General features: G+C 43.3%; 1 pseudogene; it reads right to left on the reverse strand.

Annotated features, from left to right (window-relative positions):
- Positions 1-820, reverse strand: LOC119508252 (annotated as a pseudogene).
- Between the last annotated feature and the right edge of the window lie 5,506 nt (positions 821-6,326).

Raw genomic sequence — 6,326 nt, forward strand, 5'->3', positions numbered from 1 at the left:
TTAAGGAACCATTTCAGCAATTGTTGGAAGGTTGGGTGATTCTGTAGTAAACATTCTTCAGTTGTCATGCAGTATGCCCAAAAACAATCCATTTCAACTTATAAACATTTGATTTGGAATACTTGTTTGAATATTCAGTTAAACATTTGAATACAAGTTCTTGCCAGAAGATCAAATCTCTGCCATTTATGTTGGAATGTTTCTGAAGACATTCTACTCCTGTTAGTTCTACATACTTCTGCACTTGGATCTCCAGTGCAGTGATAGATAATGGCAACACAGAAAGCTTTGCTTTAGAAAATGTAATCCTGCAGTGGGATACCCAAGTTGAACTTCTAGTCTTTAAAAATTAAGGCTATTTCTCCTTTCACGTAACATGTTCTCTTGAATGAGTGAATAATAGAGTTGCAGAAATTGAAAAAACAGTAGTAGCTGTGACTTTCCAACACAGTAATTTCCATACTCATTAAATCTGAAACTGTGAACCTATGCTGGCTTGTACAGATCAAGTCAGTTGATTTTATGACCAAATAAAAGCAGCTCAGCCCAACACACCTAAGCTGCTTGCACTGTATCTTCATTTTGGGCAGGAGTCTGTCCAGTAAATTCACAGCTAGGGAAAATGTATCAAAAGCTAAATAACTGAATTAAACTTAAGATATTTTGCTTCAAAATCCATTAGCCTTGCAGTCACACTGAGGCCGTTAGGAAATGCAAACTCAAAGCAGCAGAACTTGGGCTGACGTCTAGACTCCTGTTCCAACAGGGCATTCAGCTGGTGGTGCAGTTTCTTAGGATGAGTTGTCAAGATCTCTGTCATCTTGATCACGATCGTGTCTCCTCAGCGGTAACGACCCTCCCCGGGCCTGCACTTCACCACATGATAATCAGATCCAAGGAGCCTACAAGCCCGGGGGGCTCCCAGCCAAGAGGGGAGAAGCCTGAGGGGGTTGGGGGCATCCTGTGCAGAGGTCTCTGCAGTGCCGCCAAGATGAAACTGCCCTTGGCCAGGGACAGCTTGGAGCAGATAAGGGGAGTTATGATGATTTGGATCAGTGTAGTAGTGGAAGAGGTGAAAAGTGGTTGAATATCTGGGTGTATTTTAAAGGAGAAATCAAGATTTTATGATGATGGGTTCTGAGGGAAGAATCAAAGTTGGTTCTAAAGACTTGGCCTGACCCAAGTAGGTGGACAGGTGGAATTGCAACTAACAAATAGAATGTGGAATTTGGCTTGAGACATCCATGTAAGGCGGAGCTGTTGGAGTTTAAGGGAGAACATGACTGAAAATGGAAAACTTAAAGTGACCAGTGTATAAATGGTACTTCAGACCATAAATTGAATAACATTATCCAAGAACTGGGTAAAGACAAAAGATGCAAGAACTGAACCTGGAGCACTCCAAAACTGAGGTCTAAGAATTGAGTAGTAACACAAGAGGAGCATTGTATTCTACAGTATAGAGTAAGAAGCAGAAATTTTTGCTTTTAGCAATGTGGAAGTCACTGATGATTTTCTCATTTTTGTATGGCTATATATTCCTAAAGATCTTGGACTTCCCTTTCTCTCAAAGCTGAGTTAAAGTGGCTTTGATTTTTTAAAAACAAATTGTTCAAGAAATTTGAAAGCTGTGAAGAGTGGGGAGGCCAAAGTAGCCTGAGATGTATCACATCCCTGTTTCAGTTTTCTAAAGCTGCCAAAATGCAATATACCAGAAATGTACTGGCTTTTATAAAGGGGATTTATTAGATTACAAATTTACAGTTCTAAGGCCATAGAAGTGTCCAAACTAAAGCATCAACAAGAAGATACCTTCACTGAAGAAAGGCCGATGGCGTCTGAAACACCTCTGTCAGCCAGGAAGGCATGTGGCTGGTGTCTGCTGGTCCTTTGCTCCTGGGTTGCATTGCTTTCAGCTTCTGATCCCAGTGGCTTTCTCTTTAAGCATCTTTGGGTTCTCAGCTTCTCCAGGGCGAAACTCTGGGCTTTATCTCTTAGCTTTGCATCTCCAGGGTTCTCCAGGCTTCTGGGTCTGTGTTAGCCCTGAGTGCTCTCCCTGAGCTTTCCTAAAGATTCTGGTAAACTAAGATTCATCTTGAATGGTTGGGGTCACATCTTCATGGAAATAATCAAAGATCCCACCCACAATTCAGTGTGTGTGTGGGGTGACATCTCCATGGAAATGACCGAATCAAAAGCTCCCACCCACAGTAGGTCTACCCTCACAAGAGTGAATTAAAAGAACAGTCTTTTATGGGGTACATAACATTCAAACCAGCACATTCCACCCTCTGGACTCCAAAAAGGCATGTTGTTTCTGTATGCAAAGTACATTAATTAAATCACAAAATCACAAAAACTTAAATCATTTCAGTAACAAAATCAAAATCAGTTACAGGCGTGGTTTGTTCTAAGGCAAAAATTCCCCTCTGGCTGTGAACCTGTGAAACTTAGAACAAGTCATCTGCTTCCCATATAGAGGAGGGATGGTCATAGGATAAACATTCCCATTGCCATAGGGAGAAATTGGAAAGAAAACAGGGGTCATGGAATCCAAACATTTCCTAAAACCTGCAGGACAAACTCCTTTAGATTTCAAAGTCTGAGAGTTACCTATAGAAAGCTGTTTTATCCTTGGGGCTTGAGAGAGCAGGAGTCTCACCCTTTCCAATGGCTTTCGTGATGGCCCTGTTCTCCAAATGTTGGTGTGATTTCTCTAACACAGCCAAGTATTGGGGAGATCACCTTGTTCTCAGCCCCACCCTCTTCAAGTATGGAGACTACATGTGGACTCTGCCATTTCCGGGGCACGGGCTCTCCCCTCTCCAAACAGTGGGGTGGTGGCCAGGCTCTGCCCAACTCCTGGGGAATGTGCTCCTCTCTAGAGCCTGGGACAGCAACATTTTCCAAGCAACAGTGGCCAAACTCCCCTCAGTTCCCCAGCCATCTGAGAACACTTGCAGCACTCTTAAACTCGGGGCAAACTCACCCTGTTCGTGCAGGGGTAGGTCCACTCTACTGGCCTGACGTTTCTTGACTCTAGACCTTAGGTTCTGTGGTTCTGCCTTTGAAGTCATCTTTCCTCCAATTTTTCCCTTTTCTGTCCCTTTTAGTCCAGACTGGCTGTGGTTCGGTTTATACAGATCTCACAAAAATTTGTTGGCTTGGCATGCAGCATACAGGGGTTGAAACCACCAGACAGTATGACTTTTCACAAATCCTTCCTGGATAACTCCATCTCCAATCCTGGCTTCTACTGAAGTGGCTGGCTGGTCAAATACTCACATGGGGTACTATCTTCTGGGGTCTTGCTTTCTGGAAGCCCAGGATATTCCAGACCATCAATTTCTGGTTTCTTTGTACCCAAGAATAGCTGCAAGGAGAAGTCAGGCTGCATTTTCCACATTTAGTTTGGGGATCTCTTCAGCTAAGTATCCCAATTCATCATTTTCAAATTCTGCTTTCCATCTTACACCAGGACTCAATTTTGCCAAATTATCTGCCATTTTAAAACAAGGATCACCTTTCTTCCAATTGGCAATGACATTAATCATTTCTAAAGCCTCATTGGAAGTATCCTTAAAGTCCATATTTCTACCAACAGTCTCTTCAAAAGCAATCCAGGCCTTTTCTATGAAGCATATCACAATTCTTCCAGAATCTTTCCCTTATCCATTTATAAAGTCATTCCAGCATTTTTAGCATTTGTGTATCACAGCACCCCACTTCTCTGGTACCAAAATCTGTTTTGGTTTGCTTAAGCTGCCAGAATGCAGTACACCAGAAATGAATTGGCTTTTACAAAGGGGGTTTATTAGTTCACAAATTTACAGTTGTAAGGCCATGAAAATGTCCCAATTAAGGCTCAACAGGACAGTACATTCTCTGAAGAAAGGCCGATGGCATCTGGGGTTCCTCTGGGAAGGAACCTCTTCCTCATGGGAAGGCATATGGTGATGTGTGCTAGTCCTTCTCCTAGGTTCTGGTTTCAAAATGGCTTTCTCCAAAATGTCTCTGGGCTTTTGTCTCTCTTAGCTTCTCTTTGCTTTCTTCTTGTTTCTTCCAGGGTGTTTCTGTCTAAGCACCTCTCTTAGCTTCTCTCAGCTCCTGTGAGTCCTCCTTGCTTCTCCCAGGGGCAAACTCTAGGTTACATATCTTAGCTTCTCTCCAAAATGTCTGTCTTAGCGTCTCTCTTTAAGTGTCTGTGAGTTCTCACTTAGCTTGTCCAAGGGGCAAATGCTGTTGGAGGGTGCCTTGAGCAGATTCCCTGCCAAACTGCACAGGGCCCACATCACAATCCCAGGGCAGGCAGTCCCCAGAGCACACGGAGAACAGGTGCACTGATTGGATCCCCACCCAGTTTGGATAACACCCAGCACATAAGAGAAGTACAGGGAAGACTGGCTTGAGAGTAAAAGGTGGCTCAAGAAGGCCTACTACTGGCAGGAGAAGGAAACTGCACTCCAGCAAGATGCAGCTCTGCCAAATTATATATAAATGCTCAAATAATCCTGTGTTTCCCAAAATAACCTTATCAAGACAAGCAAATGTCCTGAGGCCAACAGAAAATCATAAAGCACATGACAAATCTAGAAGATATGGACAAGCCAAATGAAAAAATAAAAAGCCGGAAGAGACATAAAATTTGGAGCAATTAATTAAAGAAGCACACACAAATCTCCAAAACAATTTCAACAAGATGGCTAAAGTCATAAAGGACATCAAGAGGACTCTAAAAGGGCATAAAGAAGAATTTTAAAATAAATAAAAAATAGCAGGTCTTGTAGAAATAAAAGACATTGTGGGTCAAATTTAAAACATACTAGAGACATACAGCAGCAAATTTGAAGAGGCAGAAAAAAGAATAAGTGAACTAGAGGTCAAAGCAATTGAATGCAAACACACAAAAGAACAAATGGTGAAAAAAAATAAAAAAAAAATTTGAAATGGATCTCAGGGAAATGATGGACAACATAAAGTGAACAAATGTAAGAATCATTGGTGTCCCAGAAGGAGAAGAGAATAAAGGGCTAGCAAAAGTGTTTCAAGATATAGTAGAGGAAAACTTTCCAACCATTCTAAACAACATAAATATGCAAATCAAAGATGGCCAACAAACTCTAAATAGAATGAATCCAAATAAATGCACTACAAGACACATACTGATCAGATTCACAAATGCTGAATAGAAGGATAATGTTCTGAAAGCAGCAAGGGAGAAGCAATTCACCATATACAAGGGAAACAATATAAGACTAAGTACTGGGGGGATCCAAGATGGTGGATGAGGAGAGACAGAGCAAAATTCTCCTCCATGAAAAATACTAGATAAAGGACAGAAAGTGCTCCAGAACAGCTCCAGGGTTCCACCAGCTGGGCAGGAACTTCTACACCCATAGTGACTGTATACTTGGAGAAACTGAGAGGCTGCATTTGGAGAAGGGTGAGTGTTTGACCTGGAGTGCAACTGGGTAATGGGCAGCCACAGCAGCAGTCAAGCACAATGGGAGTACCCTTCCATGCCCTGGGCACCCTCCTCAGTACCTGGCATGGGTGATAACCCTTTGCAGACCCACAGCCAAAAGCCCCCATGCCATGGACAGATCTTTCGAGCATGCAGATGATCACAGAAGGGGGTATTTTCCACTCCCTGAGCAGCCATCTTTGCAGCTGGCTGGGAGACACCCCTTCATGGCACCATGGCTGAAAGCTTCCTTGAGGGAATTTGGATTCAGTGGGCTTGTGACAGCACCCACTCTTCCTTCATGGAAGCCCATGGTGCACACAGCCTAGAAGAGTGGTGCTGCAGGGAAATGGCAGGAGCCCTCTCCCAATGCTAGAAATTATGGGCCCACAGCAGAGAGGAACAGTGGGGAATCTGAGCTGGAGGGTGACAATGTGCAGTTCTGCATCCCAAGGATACTCCAACTGCACCCTGGGAACAGCCAGGACCACTGTGTCCTGGAGCAGACTCCCTGCAATACTGCACAGGACATGCCCCCACCCACAGGGATGGCAATCTCCACTGCACACAGAAAATTAGTGCACTGATTGGACCTCCACATGGTTTGGGCCCCCACTCAGTGCATAGAGAAAGTTGGGGAGAAATAACTTGAGAGTATGAGGTGTCTCAGGAGCACCATCTACTGGTAGGTCAGGGAAAGTGCACTCCACCAAGCTGTAGCACTGTCAAATTATCACTAAATATTCAAATAAGCCTGCATTTCCTAAAAGAACCCTATTAAGGAAAGCAAATACCAAGAGGCCAAACACAACAGAAAATTATAAAGCATATGAAAAAACAGAAGAGATGGATAACCCAAATG

The sequence above is a fragment of the Choloepus didactylus genome, chromosome 13 (assembly GCF_015220235.1).
Source record: "Choloepus didactylus isolate mChoDid1 chromosome 13, mChoDid1.pri, whole genome shotgun sequence".
NCBI lineage: Eukaryota > Metazoa > Chordata > Mammalia > Pilosa > Megalonychidae > Choloepus > Choloepus didactylus.